This window comes from Prionailurus bengalensis, chromosome A1 (assembly GCF_016509475.1).
Source record: "Prionailurus bengalensis isolate Pbe53 chromosome A1, Fcat_Pben_1.1_paternal_pri, whole genome shotgun sequence".
NCBI lineage: Eukaryota > Metazoa > Chordata > Mammalia > Carnivora > Felidae > Prionailurus > Prionailurus bengalensis.
The window spans coordinates 60,573,178-60,597,879 of NC_057343.1; the positions used below are offsets into that span (position 1 = coordinate 60,573,178).

At 36.5% G+C, this 24,702-nt stretch overlaps 1 long non-coding RNA gene across 1 annotated transcript; it reads right to left on the bottom strand.

The window, feature by feature from the left end:
• Positions 1 to 740: 740 nt before the first annotated feature.
• Positions 741 to 14,596, bottom strand: LOC122483912. Its single transcript, XR_006297495.1, has 2 exons — positions 14,230 to 14,596; positions 741 to 1,000 (listed from the first exon to the last, which is right to left on the bottom strand). It is a non-coding gene; the product is annotated as an uncharacterized LOC122483912 (long non-coding RNA).
• Positions 14,597 to 24,702: the final 10,106 nt, after the last annotated feature.

A 24,702-nucleotide genomic window follows, 5' to 3' on the forward strand; every position in this document is an offset into this window, starting at 1 on the left:
TGATTTTGATGTTTGGTATGTTTTGACTTGGTCTCATGTAAATGACTCAGATTTAGAAGGCTTCTCTTTTTAAGATTTCCCAAAAAGAATGCTTGACAAGTTAGACAGCAAGCATGTATCTCATTAGCTTCTGGCAAATGTCAGATTTATTTACACATTCTGAGAGTTAATGATGCATTTCTGGATGGTTTCTTATAAGTAACTATTTTCTGTCTAATTTTAGAACACCTTGAAAGTTCTGTTATTTGTGACTTGTGAAAATTCAAATCTTCTAATGGTTTCAGAAAACAAATTCTCTCTGTGTAGAAGTAATATGTGAATGTATCTATTTGTGAACACATGGAGAGTAATGTATAGTATTACTCTATCTACCCTACATGCTGTGTACTTTATATACTCTTTACCGTATAATCAATTTACTCTATAAACTATATATTTTATCTATACTGTATGCTCTATGACACTGCTACATGTATATAATACTTCTCTGACAGTTGGAGGAGATATCCATGAAAAGACTTCATATGACAATGTAAACCTGACTCTTCTTAGAACTGTGATTAATATAATACTTCTTAAGCATGGGAGAAATTACATAACAAAAAGACCATGTTATAAGTTACTTATTTCCATACAATCCATCTGTCTCTTATCCAATCTAAGTAAAGAAAAATGAGCAGATTTTTTTTTTACCATTACAATTGTGTTTAGCCATTCCCTTTAAAAGAATAGCAATCAGCTCATATTTTCCTAAGCAGTTTTATTAGGATAAAGACTAAACTGCTGGAAAACAAACAAGCAAATGAAAGACAATGCCTTAAGTTTGACTCGTGCACATGGAACAATTTAAAAGTCCAAAGAGCCTATGCAAGTGAGGCTTTGCTCTGTGATCTTCTTCTATGGATTTGTCTTCTTCCCATGTAATTCTCCACCATCCTCAAGATGTTGCCTTCCTCAGCGTGGTTCACGATGTACTTCTGCCACATCAACATATCAGTCCCTAGGCAGGAAAATAGAGAGGAGGAACAGGGTAAGACCTTTTAAATACCTCTCATTTCAGTTCATATTTTATTGATGAGAACTTGAGTACAGAAGCAAATATAGATGTAAGTCTGGGGATGAGAAAGGTAGTTCACAGCTGTGCAGCCATGTGCCCAAAAAGAAGGAAATAGATTGGAGGCGGGGCGGGGGGCAGCTAGCAGATGGCCAGAGTCCTTCCTGTGGCCACCACATATCTTCCAACAAATTGAACTAACGCACACTTCTTCCAACAAATTGAACTAACTCTCTAGCTGAAGGACAAAGCCCAAGGTCTTATCCTACGGCCACACTCAGCTCAAAGCCCGTAATCTGTGCCAAAAGGACAATTCTATCCATTATGTCCAGTTGTGGATTCTATTACCTGGCAACTTACAAACTAAGAGAAAAATGATCTGCCCTCCATAATCATCCTCACTGTCCACACACACATTTGCCCCAATATTTCTGGGGACAGAACCGTGATTACAAATGGAGGCTTACTGGGGCGCCTGGGTGGCGCTGTCGGTTAAGCCTCCGACTTCAGCCAGGTCACGATCTCGCGGTCCGTGAGTTCGAGCCCCACGTCAGGCTCTGGGCTGATGGTTCAGAGCCTGGAGCCTGTTTCCGATTCTGTGTCTCCCTCTCTCTCTGCCCCTCCCCTGTTCATGCTCTGTCTCTCTCTGTCCCAAAAATAAATAAACGTTGAAAAAAATTTAAAAAAAACAAAAAACAAAAAAACAAATGGAGGCTTACCTAACATGTACCTAAATATTAAAAAATTATAATTCAAGCAAATAGACTGTTAACTAAATACCTTTCATCTACCCCTTTGAGAAATTCAGAATTCTCAGACTCATTTTTCCATCTATGAATGTGGCAACACATTATAAATGCCCCACCTCGTAACCTTTTTTGCCCTTCTTTCTTTTCACACCTTTCCTTAATGGTCAATTGTGTGACACCTCAGCCTACAAGTCCAAAGTACCCTCAAAGCCCCTCTGAATAGCTGCCCATTAGCGAGCTCTTGGGCATAAGCTAAGGCCAACAGTGGAGCAGGCAACTCTCAAGAGATGATGTGAATGAAGAGCCTGAGAAAAACCTGGAGGTCAATGTGGAACTGTTTAGACAGGGTGTCCTGAAGTCCCAGGTGTCTGGAACACGGCACAGAAGTGGAATGTGGGCTTCCATTGTGTGTCCACTTGGCCTGTAGAATCTTCACCTTGATGATGGGGGCAAAGCTGAATAATGAAAGAGTCAGGCCTGCCAATGAGGGGAGCCCAAGGCAGAGCTCCCTTTGCCTGCGTCCAAAGTTGATAAGGAGAATAACGTATTAGGTGAAACAGGAACAAACAAATGCTACTGAAAAAAAGAGTCCATGTAGAACATAGAATGAGAAACATGTCCATCAGTCGATGATGCTGCTGAAATTCTGGGCAGAAATGATAAAGGCTGGTTTTGCTGAATGTTGCATAAGTTCATTGGTGAGAGTCATTCTGATCTGTGAGAAAAACCATCTTTTCTTCAGTTTTCCTTGGCACTTGACTCTGATTTCTGGGAGTTTCTTCATTGCGTCCATAATCTTCTGTGGCCAGATCTGAAGAAAGTTGATATTCTCCTTAGAGATGCACTTTTATAAACTATTTCTAGCACTTGTAATTCTAGGAGGCTGAAAACTGTTCTGGAGAAAAACAATCAGATTTTTATAGGCCATAATTTCTTTGTAATTACTCTCTCAAAAGTTATTGGACTTCTCATCTATTTACTTTCCCTCAGTGCAGTATTTGAGAAACAACGCCTGATGTAAGATTTTATTTTGTGTGACCATTTCTCCCTAACTTTGAGAAATGAAGGTAACTTGAAGAGCTCTTGATACAATAGGCTGGAGCAAAAGGCAACACTCATTCTTTTAGAATCACCCCAAGCTTAGGTAACCTTTCTTGGCTGAAAAATCATAAAGAGATGCCTTGATAAATGTTATGAATAACAATTTTATTTTCCTGGTCTTGATGAATACAAAATGAGATTTTTCAACTCTGCAAAACCTCATATTTCTGGCCTTTTCCTTTCTTCTTGTTTTGAAAGTAAGTAAAATCTTGCTAGAGGTGATTTTTTATTGTAATAATTTGCATAAAGCAGCAAGAATGAGGCAATATACACTCACATTATAGCTTTTTACAACCACTCCCCTAGAGGTTGGCGATCAAAGAGGTTCAATAGCCACGTATTCTGCTTTGTAAGTCATCAAAGACAATGGGTTTACCAGTTATGATAGCATAACGAGTCAATCTTTATGGGTCCAGGTGGCCTAACCACCAATCCAATGCCATGTACTTTAGGTTTCTGTTACACAGCAGCCTACTTGGAAGTTTAAAGTCTATTTTATTTTGACTAAAGTTTATATATTGTCTAAACAATAGAAGTCCCCAAATATAAGAACATAAATGAAAGAACTATAATTTCTAGTCTCGCCAGCAGCCACGTGCAACCATGTGCCCAGGAAGACTGGGGAGTGTCTTTTGGGGTAACAAATGGCATAGAAATTCAACTCTAAAAACTGAAATGCCATTATCACTGCAAAAAGTACTCTACCAAGATCAATAATGGTTGGTCACTTAATGATTAAAATCAATAATTTCCTTTTGCCCATATCTCCTTTCCCCGAACTAATTTCCTACTCTTTAATTCCTCTTTCTTACAACAGTAATGCATTGGACAATAACCCTCATATCTTGAGCATCTGTTCTCTTTTAGTTCATCATAGATTCAACTCCTTTAAGTTTCCTCTTTTTCACAGTTTTTGCCCTCTTTTTTGTAAGCTTAAGATCTCCTTGGTTGTCTACTTTTCTTATTCTATGTTCTATGGTCAATCTTTAATATTTATCTTTACTTCCTAGATTTCTTTTAAAATCTCCACTCCCTAATTCAGATTGTCTGCAAGATATCTGTACATAAGATCCCCATTTTTTTTCAATTCAGTCTTCCACTTTTCTTCCAGTATCAATTAAAGAACACTGTCTACTCTTTCTCATCCTGATTCTGTACCGTTCCTCATGGTATCTCATTCTTCGTTTTGCATAAAATCTTTGTGTTACTATTTCTTTTTGTCAACATCAACATATTATTCCATGTTTATGTCAAATGCCCAAAATAAAATGCCCATAGAAAGGCTATATCTTCTTATAGGACTCATACATTAACCAAAGTTCTTGTCCTTACTCTCCTCTTCAAACGTCATCTTCCCAAAAGATGTACTGTGGAATACTAGGATTTGTCTGACATCATTCCAGGTACCCACTATTTTGCAACTCATGCTCCTCTTCCCTGTTTCTATCCCAAGTTGAGCAAGTCCTTTCAGAGCAAATGCTTTCTGAGTCTTCTCAAAGTGATGCAAGTATCTCTGAGAAGATGCTAGTGGAGACGGTGAGGTGGTCAGTTCACTTTCCTGTCTAATGTGCACAACAGCAATGTGTAAGTTTGTCATATGTCCAAATTTTTCAGTGGTTGCATAATTTGGGAAAATTAAATTATAAGAGAAAAAAGAGAAAGAGAAAAAAATTTAGAATTTTTACATTCATAGATCATAAAAATGCATACAAGTAGATTAAAACATTAAATACGATTGCTGATGCTGTCAAACGCCAGTTTCAAGACTTGTGTTCCTTTTCCTTTCCTTGGGTTCCTTATCTTATGTCCAATATTCTCTCTTAGGTGATGAGTCATCATTGGTTTGATTTTGTCTGTTTGTTAGCTATTTTTGTTTAACTCAATGACTACATTGTTGTTTATAGATTTTTTTCATTTTACAGAGTTTTTATTATTTGTGCTCTTTTTATGTGATATTTTTTGTCACAGTTTGTAGCCCACTTTTCATTTTAAACATTTTATTTTATTTATCTATTGATTTATTTTTTTATGGAGAGATTGAGTGGGGAAGAGGTACAGAGGGAGAAGGAGAGAGAGAGAGAGAGAGAGAGAGAGAGAGAGAGAGAGAGAGATTCCATGGCTAGATCCCACAACCCTGGAATCATGACCTGAGCTGAAATCAAGAGTGGGATGCTCAACCAACTCACCCAGGCACCCCTCACTTTAAACATTTTAAACGTGCTTATTTTAAATGTCATCGTTCATATTCTTTATTATATCTCTAGTTCTTTGTAAATTATTTATTGTTTACCATTGTTTTCTGTGGTATCTGAGAGCCCTGGAATGAAAAAGTCTTCCTATAAAATATTTTATTTATACCTTGCAATCCATATGATTTGTCTACATTCTTTTTTTTTAATATGAAATTTATTGTCAAATTGGTTTCCATACAACACCCAGTGCTCATCCCAACAGGTGCCCTCCTCAATGCCGATCACCCACTTTCCCCTCCCCCCACCCCCCCATTAACCCTCAGTTTATTCTCAGTTTTTAAGAGTCTCTTATGGTTTGCCTCCCTCCCTCTCTAACGTTTTCCCCCCTTCCCCTCCCCCATGGTCTTCTGTTAAGTTTCTCAGAATCCACATAAGAGTGAAAACATATGGTATCTGTCTTCATTCTGATCACTTTTTAAAATTAATTTTTGATCTTGGGGTGCCTGGGTAGCTCAGTCGATTAAGCAACCAACTCCTGATTTCAGCTAAGGCCATGATCTCACAGTCTGTGTGTTCAAACCCCATGTCAGGCTCTGTGGTGGCAGTTCAGAGCCTGCTTGAGATTCTCTCTCTCCCTCTCTCTGCCCCCACCCTGCTCTCTCTCTGTCTCAAAAATAAACTTCAAAAAATTTAAAGAACAAAATTAATATTTTTATCTATAATTGTACATTCATTTGTGATTAATAAGCATCCTGTTTCCATGCTTCATAGCTGAGCCACTGAGATAAACATTTATAGTCTCACATCAAAGATAAGCCAACATTTCCTCAATGCTGATCTAATGCAAGATGCTCAGTTTCATCTCCCTGTGAGATGTGCTGACTGTGAAGGTCTATGGCATGGCCAGTTTTCTGACTGGAACTTAAGCGCATATCGCCTTCTGATACCCACTGAAATGTTTGGCTCTGGTTCCCACTCATGGTTCTTCTTCATCTTCTTTCTCCTTGTAACTTGGAATTAATTTCTTTCTTTCTTTTGATTAAGTACATATTCTTAAAACACTAACGAGAATTTTAAAAAAATGTTTACTTATTTATTTTAAGAGAGAGAAAAAGAGAGAGAGGGGGAGTGGCAGAGAAAGAGAGAGAGAATCCCAAGCAGATTTTGCATTGACAGTGCAGAGCCAGACATGGGGCTTGAACTCATGAATCACGAGACCATGACCTGCGCCCAAACCAAGAGTTAGATGCTTAATCTACTGAGGTACCCAGGCTCCCTGAATATTTATATGTTTTAATACAAGGACCTATTCTCATTAGTTCAGTCCACTGTGTTCACAAGAATCCCCTCCTTCCCATTTGAGTGCATTATTTTTCAAACATACAGACATTAATCTTGATTCTTTAAGAAAAAATGTAACCCTTACCACATAGCTTTATTTTACCTCAGGCTCTAGGTCCTTGCCCTCATTAGCACATTTCAGCAAATCTGCAATATACACTCAAGAATAACATCTTATGAGATCTCATAGCACTAGGCTGGACTTGGTACTTTAAGATACATGGAACAATTTAGGAGGGCATTGTAAGTGCCATCTCTGGAAAGATTTCTCTGTCAGCATGATAGCTCAAGTGCTTCCTGACATTTTTCCAGATGAGATAACAATTAATCCAATAGCCATATACACAAATATTGGAGCACAAATACTCAGTCTCTGATGCACTGCCATATAAAATCACAATGACAGAAATATTTTCCTATCTGTCCAAAGTTCCTGCTATGGGGGTATGATGGAAATTTATTATCAGAAAAATGACAAAGATCACTTCTTTGTTTATTTAAAAAAATTTTTTTTTAATTTTTTTTTAACGTTTATTTTACTTTTGAGACAGAGACAGAGCATGAACGGGGTAGGGTCAGAGAGAGGGAGACACAGAATCGGAAGCAGGCTCCAGGCTCTGAGCCATCAGCCCAGAGCCGGACGCGGGGCTCGAACTCACGGACCGTGACATCGTGACCTGGGCTGAAGTCGGACGCTTAACCGACTGAGCCACCCAGGCGCCCCATATTTTTTTAAAAAATTTTTAATGTTTATTTATTTTTGAGAGAAAGAGAGATAGAGGATGAGTTGGGGAGGGGCAGAGAGAGAGGGAGACACAGAATCTGAAGCAGGCTCCAGGCTCTGAGCTGTCAGCACAGAGCCTGACACAGGGCTCAAACTCACAAACTGTAAGATCATGACCTGAGCTGAAGTCAGACGCTCAACCAACTGAGCCACCCAGGTGCCCCACTTCTTTGTTTATTAATGTTTTCATGCTATGTCTCTCTGGATAGGTGTCCTGAATTTTATTTTTTAACCCACCAATTGGTTACCAAAAAGTTGGTATTTTCAAGTTAACCACTTATGTCATTCTGGATCAAACCAAAATCTGAGATCAAGCACCATTTTCCCATACAAATATTTAGATAGAGTAATAAAAGCAGATACTATGAGTCAGTGGAGCTGGAGGGTAGAAATCATCATTTTTATTAATTCTGATCTTGTGTGTAAAGTTGGGGATTTTGTCTTAACCAAGCTACTACATTGTAAGTTTTTAAAAATATAAAGGGGGGTTTTCTGACACTGTGTTTTCTGGATGTTAGTTTAAAATTTTTTAAATCAGTTAATTAAAATTTAATTATAGTAATGTTAGTTTAGAGCCCCATTAACTCCACCAGGCTGAGAATTCAAGCCCACAGAGTGTCTTTTGGTGTGAAAAGTTCAGAGACTTTTCATTAGGAAACCAGATATATTCTCAGTGTCTACCTATATGTTACATAGTTGATCTAAGAATAATTACTTTCCCCCACCAAAGTCTAAAACATTAGTAGTAGTACGTAATATTATATTTGCAATCTTTCTTTACTGGGAGATAAAGAAAATAATTATATAAAAAATATTTGTCAGACATTCTTTTTAAGAACCTATGCATATTGTTGAAGAAAAAAATTCCATTGGCTCAAAAAAAATCTTTTGAAATTTTTATGCCTTGCATTCATTTTGGTATAAATCCATGAAAATCAATCATACATAGAGAAATAGTCATCATTCTTTACCTCAGTAAAAATATAATACCTAAATGGAATAAATAGCTAATAGGCAGAGAAACTCTACTGATATTTTTACAAAGAAGACATACAAATGTCTGACAGGTATATTGGGTGGGGGTTGAGGGAAATTGGTGAAGGTGTTCAAGAGATAAAAACTTGCAGTTATAAGATAAATAAATTCTGGGAAAGTAATGTACAGCATGGTGACTTCAGTTAATATTGTATTGAATATTTCAGAGTTGTTAAAAGATTAGATCTTAAAACTTCTCATAACAAGAAGAAAAATAACTATATGAGGTTAATTCAACCTATTATGGTAATTATTTCACATTATATACATATATCAGATTACTATGTTTGTACACATTGGATTAATACAGTATTATTTGTCAGGTGTATCTCAATAAAACCTTGGGGAAAAACATAAATACTTAACATTAGTAATCTCTAAAGTCCCAAATTGGTAATATTAAATTTGATTGATTAAGATAGTATGTGCCAAATATTTCCATTATGAAATTTAATCTTTTGTTCATTTTGTTAATATTAATCTGTAACATGATAATTTCAGACTTTTTGAATACGCCAGCACTTACAATCTAGTGATTTCTCATTAACTTATGGATTTTGCCTGTGTCAGTTATTACCATAATGATCATTAAATGGTGACTTTTCTATTACTTCTAAGTTTTTAGTAAGTATTCTTATATAAATAAGACACTGTCCCCCTTTTAATATTTTTAATATGAAGTCAATTATGTGCTATGTGATTAAACGCACTGTAACATAATTATAATATGTTAATTTATGTAAAAGGAATTTTGATTTGTTTACAAAAGTGTTATGTCCTAGTAAGTGTACTTAGTACATCATTTTACCATGTTCCTCACATATGAGATCTGTTTATGTCAAGAATATTTCTAAATCATAAAGTTTGAACTGCCATGGAAATTCCACGAAATTTTACATTAGTGCAAATATAAATTTGCAAATACCTAGGAAGTTATGAGCATGAGTGTATACTTTTAAAAAAAATTTTTTTTAACGTTTATTTATTTTTGGGACAGAGAGAGACAGAGCATGAACGGAGGAGGGGCAGAGAGAGAGGGAGACACAGAATCGGAAACAGGCTCCAGGCTCTGAGCCATCAGCACAGAGCCTGACGCGGGGCTCGAACTCCCGGACTGCGAGATCGTGACCTGGCTGAAGTCAGACGCTTAACCGACTGCGCCACCCAGGCGCCCCGAGTGTATACTTTTTTAAATAATAATTTGGAAGACTATTGAAATAATAATTGGTGGAACTTCCTGTTATGGAATGAAGTAAATCCTTCAGCTGTATTGAAATGAAAAAGTAATATCAAATATAATTTATTGAACCTGAACAATTACTTTCTGACACAGAGGCAATACCTCAGAGATACTGTGGGTTCATTTCCAGACCACTCCAAATAAAGCATATATTACAATAACGCAAGTCAAAGAAATGTTTTGGTTTCTCAGCGCAAATGAAAGTTATGTTTACACTATACTGTAGTCTAATATATGTGCAATAGTGTTATGTCTAAAAATGTGCACCCCTTTATTAAAAAATACTTTATTGCTAAAAAACGTTAACCATCATCCAAACTTTTAGTGAGTTCTAATCACTGATCACAGATCACCATAACGAATATAACAATAATGAAAACGTTTGAAATATTACGAGAATTGCCAAAATGTGACACAATGATGTGAAGTGAGCAAATGCTAGTAGAAAACTGGTGCTGATAGACTTGCTTCATGCAGAATTTCCACAGACCTTCAACTTGTAAAACAGGCAGTATCTGCAAAGTGTTATAAAATGAAGCATGCCAGTAGAGATGAAATAGAACAAGCACACATGCTGGGGGAGCAATAGCCTTCAGGAATTAGACTCATTTTTCTTGGGCTCAATTGAATGCAACAAAAGACGTTTAGTTATTTCCTTACACATTCCCGTTCCAATTAATTTTTGAACTGCACACATGTTCCTTCTCTCACGGTATGCACTATAGTACATTTATGGAGAGGCTATCCTAGAGATATTAAGACTATCCTAGAAACATTGCATATCCAATAAATGCTATGTAGCCTAGCAGCCTGCCTTGTGAATGATCTTTGTGTACTCTCTGACCACGTCTATGTTATTCCCAGAGACATCACAAAGTACTAGCCTAGGTCACTTTGAGTTTGGTTGAGGTCTACTACAGATCTTTATAATATTTTTAAAGTTACATCAAAAAAGGTATTGTTTGATACAGGTTTTAACAGATACCCTTTCATCAGGTGAAGGAACCTTTAGCTAATGATTTGAGAAATGCTTTGTTTCTGTGTTTATTTTTATTCATGAACAGGTGCTGAATTTTTATCAAATATTTCAATGCAATATTTGATTAATTTATTATTAATAAATTATTTATTTTATTGAGATTAATTTATTATTTGTTAATATGTTTCAATACAATAAGATTAACTTTCTATTTGTTAAAGTATGCAAACACACTGTGACACTTTATGATACAAAGTTCTTTTCTATTGCTGGAATGAAACAAATGTAAATGTGATATATTTTATATATATAGGTTGCAGGTTTCCATTTGGTAAGAGTGTATTCATGCTTTCTGCATCAATGTTCTTAAATGAGTTTGCTCTACAATTTTATTTTCTTGTACTATTCTTGTCCAGTTTTATAATTGAGGTTATACGGGTCTAATACAATGTGCTGGGGAATCCTTCCTCTTTTTCTATTCTCTGAGCAGCTTTTGTAAGATGAGGATTGTTTGTTTCCCCAAAGTTTTCTTAAAACATCTCCAAAACTATTGGCGATCATTTGTTTTTTCCCTAAAACTTTTTGTAGGAAGAATTTTTGGCCATTGATTCATATTTTATATGAATAGCTACAATTTCATTTATATTAGTTGAGGATATGTTTCCTAAAATATCCATATTACTCCTTTTCAAATATATTGCCATTAATGTTTTCATTGTCCTAAAAGTTTTAGATGTCTTCTACTAATCTATTCCATTTTCTAAAGTTAATTTTCCTTCTTTGTGCTTTTCTTTTTCCCTAGTTTGCCTTGGTAGATCATCCTGTATTTTTGCACTTCTAAAGAATCAACTTTGGGCATTGTTTATTATCTCTATAGTCCCCTCCTCACAAGATGTAACATTTCTGTTTAATAATGTCTGATTCTATTATTTTCTTTCTCCTACTTTTCTTTTTATTCTGTACATTTTTCCTATATTTTGAGTTGAAAATAATATATTAGTACTAACAATAAGAACATAATAATTCCTTTCATGAATATTTGAGCACTCACCAAGTGAAGACTTTGTTTGACATGTGGTGATACAGTGTTTTGAAAAAAGAAAAGAGCACTAAAACATTAAATGTACGAGGGCTATTTTAGTCAGTGTTGTAGTGAATTATAAATCAATGCTGTAAAGGAGAAAATAATTAGTGGAGATGGAGAGATGCATAGGACACTTTGTTTAGGCAGGAAGGTAAAGGAGTTCTTTGAAGAGATGTAGTTAGTTCGCTGGCTCTCAGAAGGGTTGGAAAGAAGAGGTAGGTTCCATAGGCACTGGGAACAGTAGAGCCATGGTGAGCCAGAAGATGACCACAAGAGATTTGAGTTTACAGCAGAGTTAACATAGGAGAAAGTGGCCCCCCCAAAAAGATGGAGAAATAGAAGACAGATTTTCTAGGACAAGGCAGGGAGTTTAAATTTTGTAATAAAGCAATACAAAGCCATTGAATTGTTTAAGCAAGGAAGCTAAACATAAGCTACCTTATGTTCTGAGAAAACCATGTTTCCTCTTTTGCAGAGAATAAACAAGGGAAGAGAAACCATAGGAGTGGAAACACAAACAGGAAGCTGGTGTCATTATTTAGGTGAGACGGATGGTGGATTGAACTAAAGTCATATCAATAGGAATAAGGTTATAGTGGCAGATTTGAGTAATATTTTGAAAATATTATTGATGAGACAGTACTCATATTTCTACAAAGCTGAACTCAGGGGTGTGCAGTGTCTACAAAACTTTTTCCTTTCTCATCTTTCACTTTAAATATTCTGTCAGATCTTGCCTTCTTGCCCCTGGATAGTATATTCAGATGCAAAACCATTCTTGGTTACTTTGGGTATTAGAAAACCCATTTTTAGATATTGAAAAAAGCCTAGCTAAGATTAGTGTCAAAAATATGACCAATTATCCAATGTAAGCACATCACCTTCTGTGGCTTGAGTCTTGCCTGAGAATGTTGCAGGGCATCAACCAAATGGTGCACTATCATTTCCTGTCACTGCTTTTCTCCCTTGACCATGCTGCCTCTGGCTGCCCCAGTTGGAGAATGGGGCAGGAGATGAGGCAGTGGGGGTGGGGAAGGTACAGCTGAACTGGTGTGCTTGTAATCCACCGCTGTTGTCTTCTGCATGGCAAATCTACTCAAATCATTATTTTCGTTTTTACATGGGGTACATTGGGGCTTTTTGGATGCAAGCTTCCTGTGTCATGGAGACCTCCAACACTGCCATTTCTTTGCAGAGATATTGGCCTTTCAAGTTAACCACTGAAGACACAGATTTTGTTTCTTCCCTTGATCACAGAAATGGAACATAGCCTCCCACCTGCATCAGGTCGCTCTGCTCTGCCCACAGGTGAATCCAGCCAAACCAGTCTAGCACCTTGAAACTTTTCCAGACAAAAGAGACAGGTGTGTTTTTGCCATGATCAAACTTGCCATATGCTCACAAAACCCCTCTCAGCATACTTCTGTTTGACAGCAACCTAGACAAGCCGAAAATTTTGGGCTCAGAAAGCATCTGGCAGGAGCGGCAGCGTTGAATCCTTATATCCCTCCACCCCTTCTGACCTCGTCAAATCTCTTGGAACTCCCTGAGCTAGTCTTGAAATAAGGAAAAGCCTCCACCTTTGCAGAAAACAAAGGAAGGTAAAAAGCCTAAGACTGATGATCTTTTTCAAGTCCAAGTCATCCTTCTCTCTCAATCCACTGGATCCTTAGTTTTCTCTACAGAAACCTAGATGTATGTGAGGAGGTCAGGACGCAGAGCTGGGTAGTGAACACATTTTAGCAAATATTGAATATGCACTTCTTCTAACATCTTTTTGCTTTTCTTTTTTTAAAAACAATGTCCATCCTTTAGCACTTATCTTCTCAGTTTAGAGAAGCAATAAAATTATCAGAAATAGCTGAAAAGCTACTTAGTATTATCATTTAATCCTCAAATTAACTCTATAATTTAAGCTTATTTTTTTCTATTTTTCAGAACGGGAAAATGGTACACAGGAAATGTGAATCACTTATGCATGTTTACATACCTAACATGTAGTAAAAGCAAGGATAAAATCAGACTATTCAGCCTTTCTGACAAGAAGATAACTCAGAATTCTACAAACTTGGTTTCAAATACTAATGTAATATCACTGAAATATGAAGACCTATGTTCAAGAATATGCTTTGTTTCCTTAAAAATCATGTGGTCTCAAAATGAATTCTTATTTTGCTATTCATATTACTCTTTACAAACAAAAAAATTGAACCAATTATTCCTTTTTTTACTTATATATTAAATCTAGTCTTCTTTGAAAATGTGCAACTGTTTCTGACTTTAGAAAAGCCCTTTACCATACTCTTATTTGTTTTTTCCTCTAAGTAGAATCTAAGAGAAGAAATAAGTGTATTTAATGATAACCAATTATAATTGAATTTTATCTTATATTCAGAAAGGGGAAATTATAATTTCATGATCATCTGATTAAACATTTTTGAATTTTTCTCCAGAGAAAATAAAACATAAAGGAATGATCTTTTACGGAGGTTATCTGTAGCCAAGGTATCTAGTATTGCTTTCTGTTTTCTTTTTTGAAGAGGGGCTTGCATTTAATTCTAAAATACTGTATGATGGCCAATCCAAAGGGGAAAAAGGGAAAAAAAGTAAATCTAGCCATTATACATTCTTTGTTCACAAGAACTCAGTGTTCTGATCTGAAATACTCACCACCCACTCTCACATGTCACCAGAAGGAAAGCGTCTGCTGCACTGCTAGAGAAATACTTGTTCGGCTAACCAACAATCACATTTTTTCAGAAGCCCTAGAACAAAGAAAAATAGAATTTATACCCTATTTGAGCACATGTATTTTATTTCATTCAATCCCTGACTCATTTTAAAATGTGAATTTGGGGGCTCTTCTAGATATCGTGCTTTGTATGCCCCAGATGATGCACTAAAAGCTGGTGGCTTAATATTTGATATTGAGAATATTTCCTTCTCTCAGAAGAGGATTTAAATATTCTCATATATCCAAAACTAGAAGAAGTTGTATAATAGGAACCAGCAAAGACTTACTGTCAGAAACTCTGTGTAAAATATGCAACCCTGCCCTTAACTACCAAGGATACTTTAGGAACAGAAAATTTTTTAGAGCTGTAATATCTTCATTTATAAAATGGAGACAGCGATAGTTATCTCTTGGGTTTACTATGAGTACAAAATGATAGCACTTTTACAATTGCTTTGCAAACTAAAAAGAATTCGGCATTATTAAAATATTTTAAGAAAGTAAATTACATAATTTTTGATGTTTTGTTAACTATTTCTGGATACTGAAGTATCATTTTGTATCCTAAATCAACAGTTTACTAAATGGTATTTTAGTGGTCTGTTTCCAGGGAATAATGTTCACATGGGTATTATCCAGTTGCATATAATGAAATGTGATATATAATCGAGCATTACACATTGAACTTATCATCTGGGAAATTGGAATTGTCAGTCCCTGAGAAAATAATTAAAACCCATGCTTCCACAGAAATATATTGAAATTCATTTCTTGAGTAAAGATACATGTGGGAGAGAAAAAAAAAGATAAAATTGTTTTCTCTCTCTCTCTCTCTTTTGTAATGTTCAGGAATAAAATCTAATTCCAGGAAGAATATAGTGTAATGTGTAAGGAACAACACAACTGTCGATGCTTGAAAATGTTATTTCAGCTGCAATTAGAAAATAAGAGAACATTCTGAAAAATGGTCTGAAAAGTAACTGTTCTAAGAATGACGACAAAAGAAAGACTATTTGAAAGTATGATATTTAATGAATTACTAGTCAAAAGGACCCTCAGCCATGTGAGGCTACATCATTTTGTAGAGTTCCAACCAAAGGTGGAACTCTGAATAGCCAAATATGTTTATATTCTTTTATAACTCCCAAGATGAATAGTTTTTCTCCTAGGACCTTGGACAGCACAAGAGTGATGGAGCCATGGTGAGTTAAAGTATGTCTGGCCTTCTCTTTAATTCTACTGAAATTTAATTATGCATGGCTAAAAAGAAGTGGGTTGGGTTGCCTCTTAGCCTTCAATAATTTACTGTAATTTACAGTACAAAATCATAAATAAACTTAAATATAACATAAATTTACTCTGTGTCACATAAGTAATTGGTTTGACAACTAAATTAATTTAGCAAAGAAGTAGTTTTCAAATTCTTGCTTGTTTTAAACATAGCCTATAGTTAAATTGAATCAAATTGTTAGTTTCCTTTGCTTATTTGTGGCTTTTTAATTTTTTAATTTTTTTTAATCTGAGATAAAGAGACAGAGGACAGGGGAGGGACAGAGGGAGAGAGATAGAGAGAAAGAGAAAGAGAGAGAAAGAGAGAGAGAATCCCAAGTCAGCTCCATGCTCAGCTCAGACCCAGACGAGGGGCTCTATCCTACAACCCTGGGATCATGACCTGAACCAATATCAAGAGTTGGAAGTTCAACTGACTGAGTCACCCTGGTGCCCCTCTTAGTTTTTAATGTACATTAATGTTTAAAACCAAGTAACTTTCACTCAGATTGTTCATCAATACTCAGGAAAACAAAATGGGCTCACTCTTGGTGTTGTACATTCTATGGGTTTAGACAAATGTATAATGGCATGTATCCACCATTAGAGTAGCATACAGAGTATCTTTTTAAAAATTTTTTAAATGTTTATTTTTGAAGGAGAGAGAGACAGAGTATGAGTGAGGGAGGGGCAGAGAGAAGGGGACACAGAATCTGAAGCTTGCCCCAGGTTCTGAGCCATCAGCACAGAGCCTGACACGGGGCTTGAACCCATGAACTGTGAGATCATGACCTGAGTCGAAGTCAGATGCTTAACCCACTGAGTCACCCAGGTACCCCTAGAGTATCTTCACTGCCCTAAAAATCCTCTGTTCTCTGTCTATACATCCCTTCCTTCCCCAGCCCCTAGCAGCCACTCATCTTTGTACTGTCTCCATAGCTTTGTCTTTCCCAGAATGTCATGTTATTGGAATCATAATGTATATACCCTTTCCAGATTGGCTTCCTTCACTTAGCAATAAGCATTTAAGACTTCTCCAAGTCTTTGCATGGCTTGATATAACATTGCTTTTTAGGACTAAATAATATTTCATTGTCCAAATTAGCAGATCATTGATCCCTTCACCTCATGAAGGACATTTTGCTTGCTTCCATTTTTAATAACTATGAATAAAGCTGCTAAAAACACCCATGTGCAGGTTATTGTCTGAACATCAGCTTTCAACTACTTTGGGTAAACATCAAGGAGTGATTTCTAGATGGGTAGGTGAAGGGTCTGTTTTATTTTGTAAGAATAGTCTACTGTTCTTAATTCTATTTCTCTATGTCCTTTACAAGTTTTTTTTCTTTATTTCTTTTCAATTTCTTTGTGAATAAATAGTATAATTATTTGTAATGATATTTTTTCTGTCCATATCAAGCTGGTATAAAAATATGGGTAACAATAAAAAAAAAGTCTTCCAAATAGTTTTGAGGCTAATCTAACAGGTGTGAGATCTCTGAAACATTAAGTTCTCAACTATAAATTCTCATTTAGGATCTTAAAGAATGAGTTTCTTCTCTCTCTTTAATTTCCCTAACTGACTCCCTATAAGTCTGAGTTCTCCCAAAAATAAATAACACACATTCTGAATTTTTCACTCTAAGCAAAAGGTGTCACATTGACATTGCTCTGTTTGATCTTAGTTTCTAATTATTTTTGATCATGCTAATACCAAAGGTCTACTTATGGACTTTGTTTTCTATATTCATATGACTAAATAACTCATGACCATAAGAACATAATAAGATGACTTAGGTATAACATGGGCTTATCACCTGTCAGCTATATGGTCTTGACCAGAAAAATAGTACTTACTTCAAAAGATTTCTTGAGGTAGTAATTTAATACTTGTCTAGATTGCTTAGGACAGTTGAACACTCAAAAGACTAATGAAAAATTAAAATTTACTGGTATCATTTTTTGCCTTTTGTTATTATTTTTGCATTTCCTAATAATATTGGCAAATTTTAAATTTGCTTTAGCACTTAGAGTTGGTATGAGTTGAATTGTGACCCCTTCCAAATATGTACAACTCCTAACTCTCAATACCTGTGAATGTGGCCTTATTTGGAAATAAGGTATTGCAGATTTAATCAAGTTAAAATAAAGTCATTTATTCCAATATGACTGGTATCCTTATGAGAAAGGGGAAATTTAGACTCCACAGAGAGAATACCATGGTAAAACACAGAGACACACAGACACAAAAGGAAAATAGCCTTGTGAAGATGAGGGAGAGAATGGAGTTACACTGCCATAGCCATGAAACTCTTAGGGCTACTGAAAGCTGGAAGAGGAAAGAAAATACCTTCCCCTGAGAGGTTTCAGAGGGAGCACTTTCCTGCCAACAACTTGATTTCAGATTTCTAAGGCTCCAGAAATGTGAGACTAAATTTCTATCATCTCGATCCACTCACTTTGTAGAACTTTATCATGGAATCCCTAGGAAAGGAACACAATAGCCTTGTCACTGACTATTGCTCGTCTGTCCCTGAACTTTGCTTCACCTGAAGCATTTGTATCCCAAATCGTCTAACAAGGAAGAAAAAGATGACCCTTCTACTTGTTAACAAATCTTTCTTTTGACTTCTCCTTTTACATTTTCATAGTGTCCAGACCCCTTATGTCATTTGATAAATGTGTTTTACAGACTACATCACGGCCCAAAATGAAACCTACCTTAGTAGGCTGTGTTTCTCTTTACTGTGCCTCTGCCTCTGGTCTTTGTTAGAGATAATAAAGACTCAATCTCACCACTTGTTTTAGTCTCATAATTGGCAGATAAGTGTCAGCTCCATGTTTTTCAGCCCTTGCACTGCTCAGAAGGTCCGGTGGCCATTATTCAAAGAGAATCTGATCTTATTTACTCTGGTATGCCAGAATTCTCACTGTTGTCCATCTTAAGGTCCCTGTTTCCCACCAAATGCTTACTACTACAGCCTTATTAAAGTTCTAACAAATAATAAATGAACCATAAGCCTAATTTCCTGCTTCCATGTTTTTGGTCATTCTACTCCATTTACTTTTATTACAAATACTCAAATCCCTGCCTGCCCATATTTCATCTGATTAATCCTAACCATTATATTTCACATTTTTTAGTACTCTAATTTCCACTTTCATTGTGACCTACAATCTGGTAATCTCTGCATTTGGACATGGCCATCAAGTCTCCCCACTCTCAATTATATAAAGCATATCTGCCCCTGTCAGGGTTAAATCATTCCCACCAACTGCAATCGTTTTCCACTAGCACTATGAGGGGAGCGTGTTCCTGGTCCTTACTTTTGTAGATTTAGGGTTGACTCCCTGGGGGAGGAGTAGAGATGATGGAGTGGAGTTTCACGGGTGGCTTCTCCTCCTTTCCTGTGGTCCATAGACTCTGATCTTCCCTGTGAGCCCCGAGCAAGGGAAAGAGAGCAGCCCTCCTGTCTGGCCCTAAGTGGCTCCTCATTTGTTTTCTGCCCAACTTTTATCAATTTGACTTTTAAAAACTGTGTCTTCTTAATGGCTTACATGGTCTTGAAAGATCCGTCCCAGGTAAACAAACTCTTGGCCTTCTCTCTCTCTCTCTCCAGGTTTCAGATTACTCCATTACACTGTAATTTCAGTTTTCTAATATTTTCAGGAAAAAAATATCTAATTTTCAGTTTGTTCAGCTCTTGGTCAGTTGTCAGAGTGTCAACAGTACTCTCTCTAGCTCCCTGTTCTAGCTTAAACCTAGAACTTGTCTGGATTATTTTGGAAAATTATGTGAAATCTGTTTCTTTAAGAATTCTTCTCATACACCATCCCATATGTACTTATTAACAGCATAGGTCATCCTTCGTTTTCTTTTCCAATGCCTATGCCATAGCATAATTTATAACCCTTTTCCTTACTTTTTGAATAATATTATTTTAATATTTTTGGGGAAACTAGTACCGTCCTTTCACCCAAGAGCCTCAGAGAAGGGTTTTTTGCTTGTCTTCTTGTTTTTTAATTAGGCCAACATCAATGATTATTGAGGTAAGTTTGACTAGTAGGGGAGGAATTTAATTTCTTTATGCTTTGAAGCCAGGTATTATTGTCATTGTGTATTTGTATTTTCCTCTTCTAGATTTGAAAGAAGACTTCAGCTGCTTCCATTTGACTTTCTAGATAGGTTCTTCTTTCTAGCTTGTCTCTTGTTCCAGGTGGAAGACCCTGATGGAAACTGAAACCACCCCCTCTAGCAATAAGAACTGCCCTAAGCCAGCAAGACCCTGCCTGTGTTGACTCCAAGGCAGGGATCATTTGCCTTTCAGTGCCTATCTGCACATACTCACCCACCTTTGCCCCACAGTTTGCCTATCTGAACCTGGAAGTCTTTTTGGTTCTTTGGAGACAATCTTTGAGACACTAGTCTGCTGTCTTCCCAGTGTTCCTCACTGAAATAAATTCCTTTTTGGTTTCACCACCACCCCTTTCTCTGCCTTTGGATTTTGTCAATGATCAGTGACTGAACGTGGTCTGTTAGGGACCCAGAGCTGGGCGCTCTTGCCTTCTTGCTACAGATTTAAACTCCTTTGAGAAAAGCAATTATTCCATTTTTAAATTCTTTACTATGCAGTGTTTTCTACAAATTAAGTATTAAATAGGTATTGAATTTATTTAGTTTGAGTACTTACAAATCTCTACTGAGACCAAAAGTCCCAATAACGACTACTAATAAGAATATTCATTCCACTCTTTCTGCCTATCTTTCTTTTTTTTCTTAGTTTGAACACCTACAAGATAAATAGATAAACACGTGATAAAACTCAAGTAAATTATATAGGTTGAGTATAATAGATGACACTGCAAACATGAAAGAATCAAGTATTCAGTAATATTTATGGCATATTAAAATGTGGCTCTCACTACAAGGACATCTAGCACAAAATAAGAAAATAAAGAAATTTATCTAATCTACTCCATTTTTCTTAATATCCTCTCAAGAAATTATTAAAGTTAGCTACACAGGTATTGTCAGAAAAAAGATTTTATAATGTGGGTCCATGTGAAGCCAAATAACCCTACTTGAAGCAGAGTGAAGAGATTACAATCAGCCAAAAGGCACCTTGAGTTCGGGCTGTAAATTAATGAGGGCAAACGCGTTAATAATAAAGAAAAGAATAAAGGGACAGAGTGACAAGAGAAGCAAATTTCATTTTGTTTCTATCAGGGTCAGCTTTCATCCTGTCCTCCTAGCACTACTTCCTTTCTTACTCAAAACATAAGTAAGGAAACAGACTTGAAAGAATCATAAACAAGGGTGTCCAGGTGGCTCATTCATTTAAGGGTCTGATTTCAGCTCAGGTCATGGTCTAATGGTTTGTGAGCTCAAGCCCCACATTTAACTGTGCACTGACAGTGCAGATCCTGCTTTGGATCCTCTGTCTCCCTCTCTCTCTGCCCCTCTCCCACTTACTCTCTCTCTCAAAAATAAATGAACATTTAAAAAAAGAATCAAAAACTGATTTTGTGGTTTGAAAAGCCCAGTGGTGATGGTATATCCACTAATGGAGGTGGGCAGGGACAAAAATGATCCCAGAAAAAAATATATTTAGTGAAATAATGTGGATATTTATATCAAGTGTTAAAATTATGTTGCCTAATTCAGCCACCTTTCAAGGCATTCTAAGACCAGATTTGTTTCCTCATTACTGATTCCCAGCTGTTCTTAGTACTCACTTTCCTCCCAAGCTGTTTCTTTACATGAAAATGATTAAGACGATTAATTTGCTTACATAGAAGTAAGGCCAATAAGTGTTCCTGGTCTTGAAGATTTCCCAAATATGTTTTTTGCTGACTTCTCTTTTTTCATGTTTATTATCTACTATATATATATATATATATATATATATATATATATTTAATTTTTTAATGTTTATTTATTTTGAGAGAAACAGACAGAGCAGGATGAGCGGAGGAGTGGCATAAAGAGAGAAAGAGATAGGGAGACAAAGGGAGGGGGACAGAGAGAGTATCCCAAGCAAGCTCCATGCTGAGCAAGACCCAAGTTTAGGGCTCCATCTCAGGACCATAAGATCCCTACCTGAGCTAAAACCAAGAGTCAGATACTTAACTGACTGAACCACCCAGGCACCCCTACAATTTATATTTTTATGTCTATTAGAAAAATTTTCTTAGGCAATGTATAATGTCACATACTCTTTAGATGACCCAAAATTATTTGCATGCTTAAACATCAGTTTTCTCTCTTAGTAACCAAGGGAAAGTGAGAAATTTTAAAGTCCTAGATTAAAGAAAAAAAAATACAGGGGCGCCTGGGTGGCTCAGTTGGTTGGGAGGCCGACTACAGCTCAGGTCATGATTTTGTGGTTTGTGATTTCGAGCCCCGCATTGGGTTCTGTGCTGACAGCTTGTAGCCTGGAGCCTGCTTCGGATTCTGAGTCTCCCTGTCTCTCGGCCCTTCCCATGCTCATGCTCTGTCTCTCTCTGTCAATAATAAACTTTAAAAAAAAATTAACAGAAGCCCATCATCCCAAGGCTATCTTATCCCATGGTCCTGCAGTCTTTTGTGTAACCTACTGTGCAGCATGCTGAGATCAGATAGGGAAACAAAATACCGTAAGTAAAACCAATTGCTATGATGTTTGGGCACCTAAACAATTAAATGACCATCAGTATAGGACTTTTTCATAGTTAAAAGAAAGTAAGGAAATATGAGCATGACTACAAAGAAAAAAGAATTTTCTTTTGGTTTTCATGTTGAAACCAGAGGGATTCACCTTTATGTAATCCTTGGGTTGCTACTCTTCTGTGTTTTCACACAAGGGGTTATCTTCTTTGCATTTGAATTGATACTTCTTCACCAGATCCTCCTCAATTTACATCTAAGACTTTCCAAGTGAAGTTTTTCAGTCATACTACAGGTACAATTTTCTTCCCAATGTCGGGGCTATTACTGTTCTAATAACTGTATTTTTTTTTCTTTTTTAAAAATGTTTATTATGGGACGCCTGGGTGGCTCAGTTGGTTAAGCGGCTGACTTTGGCTCAGGTCATGATCTCATGGTCCGTGAGTTCGAGTCCCGCGTCGTCGGGCTCTGTGCTGACAGCTCAGAGCCTGGAGCCTGTTTCAGATTCTGTGTCTCCCTCTCTCTGACCCTCCCCCGTTCATGCTCTGTCTCACTCTGTCTCAAAAATAAATAAACGTTAAAAAAAAAGTGTATTATTTTTGAGAGAGAGAGAGACAGAGAGCAAGCAGGGAAGGGGAAGAAAGAGAGGGAGATACAGACTCGGAAGCAGGCTCCAGACTCTGAACTGTCAGCACAGAGCCAGGCATGGGGCTCAAACTCACAAACTGCAAGATCATGACCCGCGCTCAAGTTGGATGCCCAACCGACTGAGCCACCCAGCACACCATTGGGCTTCTGTTAATCAGTGCTTGCCTCCTTCTCTCAAAGCCTGTGGTCTACAGTACTACTCTACCTGGAGAACCTTTGTAATTAGGCAAATCTCCTGAAACCAAGATGGGGACACAGGCCTGAGTATCACCATTCTTCTCCTAAACAGATATAACCAAGCTTTTGAATTCCCTAAATTCCCCACAGGCAACTTCTGAATTCTTAATCATGTTTCCAGTCCTGTCTGGTTCTGAATCCCCCCTCTCCTGAAAGCTAATTTTGCTGAAACTCTTGCAAATAAGTTTTATGTTATGATTCAAAATCTGTAAGTATGTAGTAATCCATATCAGCATGGTTATTGCCCAGTGAAATGTGGTACATTTTCAACATGATTATGGATATTAGTTTTGAAAACACGTTTTACTGGGTTGAAGAAAATGGTCCCATCAAATTGAATCAATAAAATAAGAATGGAACACAACAAGTAGATCTAATTTTTAACTGTACTCCTCCCTTAATACTCATGCCTAGGCATTAGCACTATGCTTTCATGGTTTAGCCTTCCCAAACCCATCTATGTATATTTAATTACCACTGTACCTCTTGTAGACAACATTAATTTGCATCCTTAAAAAGGCTATTCCTCTTCCTGAAATGCTCTTTCCATTCTCTCAACATATGCCAATGCACCTTTTTTCTTTAGTTTTTTTCAACATGTGTTTCCTTCCTTTCCTGAGCTACTGTATTAAATAAATGATTTTGCTTTTCAAATAATTGTACAGAGTGATGGTATAGGGTTGCCATTATTTGTTTTCATTTAAAGGATAAGGAAAGTAGCAACCGAGAATAATAAATGCCATTTCTTCAGCAAATACTCATTCATTCAAATTAAATCTTTAATATTTTGTTGATGAATATCTATGTAACGAGTATGTTGTGCTTTTTACTTTAATTTTTTTGTGCCTGCATTCACTTTGCATTCACATTATGTTCCCACCTAAAGACATATCAAGTACTGGAAACCAGGATCAGGACTCAGATTTGCTTCCCACATTTGCATGTAATGAATTTATATGTTCTTGATAAACATTCTCTGATGGACTGAAGAGAAGCTTTAATATAATCTGGACAATAACATTGAGAACCACTAAGTGTTTTGGTTATTTTCCCAACATTTGAGTGAAAATCATTTCATTGTACTTATTACTAAGTATATATTTAGTGCTTCTCATATTCCAGACAACGGGCTGGGTACAGGGAGTAAAAATATGAGTAAAATAGGACTCCTGCTTTTGGGACTTCACAGTCTAGTAAAACAAGACAGCATAAATAAAAATATTTCCAGTGCTGTGAAGTAAGTGCCAATTAGTGTTTCTATGGTGGCATGGGAGGCAATGGAGCAGATGCCTGTACCTGATGGCCTCAAGGCCTCCTCTCATGGAGCACCTGAAGACAATCCTTTCTGGCATAAGTAACTTGGAATCTCAGATTTCTTGAAACTTGTGTGAAACCAAAAACTTAGCCTTATATTTCTTACTCCCTGACATTTTTTTTCTCCATGCCTAACAGGTTACCTGGAAGACATTAGATTCAGAATAAATATTTTTAAACAATAAATATTTTGTGAACACAGGCTTATCATACAAATAAAATATAAAATGCCTGAAAAACCCAATATTTTCAAAATACTTACCTCATCTCTAAACAGACCATGAATGGCCATAAT